General features: G+C 33.6%; 1 pseudogene; it reads left to right on the top strand.

Annotated features, from left to right (window-relative positions):
• Nucleotides 1-1,088: 1,088 nt before the first annotated feature.
• LOC149255978 (two-component response regulator ARR14-like) lies at nucleotides 1,089-2,306 on the top strand (annotated as a pseudogene).
• Nucleotides 2,307-2,674: the final 368 nt, after the last annotated feature.

Here is a 2,674-nt window from a genome sequence, read left to right as displayed (position 1 = left end):
GGTATTGTACTCATTGCCTAGATTCCACTATAAAGTTAATACATTCTTCTCCTTGCATTGAACAATCTAGAATTGAGAAAATTGCTTATACTGTGAACAGGGTTTTCAATGTGCCAAGAGTTGTGGTTTGTAGAAAATGACCTAATAGTCAATTAAGACTAAATATAAATTATCCTCTCTGTGATCTATATCTGAATTTGCAAATTATTTTCTAGGAAGTGTTGATGAATAATGAAATATTACTGATAATGATACTAGAGATCCTTATCGATGTAGCAGAAGAACATACATAGAGAATTAGACAGATGAGAAGCTAAGAATGTCTTGCCCATTAACCTCTAATAAGGCCAATACAAACCACAAATCAGTGATCCACGCAAGCGGACTTGCACAGGAATATGCAAGTCTTATCCCTCTTGTCCTCGCTTCATGAGAATGGTTTGTCATGCTCAGCAACATGTCTTGATTTTGATGTTGTGACGTGTGATGAGGAATTTGTGATATGGGATAGTTTGATCATAAGCTCAATCAACCAATATTAATTTGGATACTCTATGATTCTCTTATAGTTACTGCAATTGTGTACATAGGCTTTCAGTAGGGTATTTTATCAGAGACACTACGATTGTATATTGTTTGAGTGACAACATGCATGCGAATTCCCAAAGAAATGTCAATAGTTAAGGAAAACTAAGACCATTATGATATGGTTATGTGTAAGGTGTACTTACCAAATGAGGGCAGGTTCAGGCTACTTTAAATTGTTGGATTGGGACTAGATCTTCTTGTACTAAGTAATTGGTTTCCCTTCTCTCTAGGATTAGCTTTTCATTTTCTAGAACATGAAATCTGAATACCCCACTAGATAGTGTGCAACATCAAATTTATGAACAAACAAAAACATTTTCAAAGTAGTTGGAGTTATTGTTGAAGTTTGTCCATACATTTCTTGATAGTTTGACTATGGGAATTAGGTTTTTAACTGTTATTTTCCACTATTATTCTGATTGACTTATATTATTTTTTCCTTTTATTTTTGTATATCTAATGGAGGAAGTTAATATTCAACTAGTTTTATTAGTTGAGCCATGCTACATCACATATTCCCTTGTATTATTATGTCTGTAGTGATGTCAACAAATGAAGACACTAGTGTTGTGATGAAAGGAATCACGGATGGATCCTATGATTACTTCATTAAGTTTATAAGGTTAGAGGAGATAAGAAACATTTGGCAACATGTAGTGCATATATGGGGCAGAGAATCTCTCAAGGTTGACTTGGGACAATGTGAGGATTGTGAAATAAGTGATTCACCAGACACATCTTCCAAAAGGAGGAAGGATACCAATGGTGGGGAATTTTTTGATGAGGTTACAGGTGACATTACTTGTATTAAGAGGGCATGAGTTCATCGGACCATGCAACTTATTCAACAATTTGTTTCTACAGTGGATCGGTTGGGAATAGATAGTAAGTTTGAACTTCCTTAACATGTCTCAACCTAGAAGTGAGAGGTTCTGTAGGTAAAAATTTTCCAATTCCTGAAACATTGGTTTTGAAGTTTTTTACAGGAGCAATTCCAAAGAAAATCATAAAGATTGTGAATTTAGAGGGACTTTCACTGGATAATGTTACAAGTCATTTTCAATTATCCATCAGAAAAGAGACTATATTTTCAAATTTACAAAGATCATATGGTTATTTAAAATTTAAATTTATATTAGCAGGATATCCAAAAAGAATACAAATTTGAGTCAAGGTGATGTAGAATTAGTGTGTTAACCTTTTCAATCTCAAGAACATAAATGAGCATGCTTTCTATCAATCTAATTGTAGAGTCTATTAGATCATGTGTTTCTTGTATTTTACAAAGTTAAGCAAGAATATTTTCCATGTCTCTAAAAGAGAAAATTCCAAGGATGTACTAAATCTTGTCTCTATGTTTTTGTGTGTGTAGAAATATTGGCTGCATCTAAAGAGACTGTATGGGGCTATCTTTGAACACTATTAGTTTCTCATTCTAAGTTGCATATGGTAGCATCTCTAGAGGGATAATAAAATTACAACAAGGGGAAAATATTTTTTCTTAGTCATATTGTTCCTTATACTAGGATGCAAATGATAACATACTTGGAGGGATGATGAAATTATAGCAAGGGGAGAAAAGTGTTGCTTCATTATATAGTGAAAAAGGCTTGAATGTGGGAATTGGAGTAAGTTCAATTTTATTCGTTAAGGGACTAGACCCAAGGACTCTCAAATCCCTTCAACAATACAAGGCTTATCGTTACGAAGTCTCTTGATTCCATAATTCTATTTAAAATTATATCCCCCAATTAAACTATAAAGTTTTAGGAACTTATCCTAGCAAGTGTTGATGAATAATGAAATATTACTGATGATGATACCAGAGATCCTTATCGATGTAGCTAAAGAACATACATAGAGAATGAGGCAGACGAGAAGCTAAGATTGTCTTTTCCATTAACCTCTAAGAAGGCCAATACAAACCACAAATCAATGAAACCATGCAAGGGGACTAGAATTGTCTATATATACACAAGTTGGGCTGGCCTAGAATATTAAATTCTGAACACAATTTTAATTATTCTAATTGGGGATGTCTACGAGTTGCCCTTTGATACTGAGGAAAGCAAAAAGCTAACAATAT

This window comes from Pinus tabuliformis, chromosome 7 (genome assembly GCF_031772625.1).
Source record: "Pinus tabuliformis cultivar Carrire ecotype Pingquan chromosome 7, CPIR1, whole genome shotgun sequence".
NCBI lineage: Eukaryota > Viridiplantae > Streptophyta > Pinopsida > Pinales > Pinaceae > Pinus > Pinus tabuliformis.
This window is presented reverse-complemented; position numbering and strand designations above follow the sequence as displayed.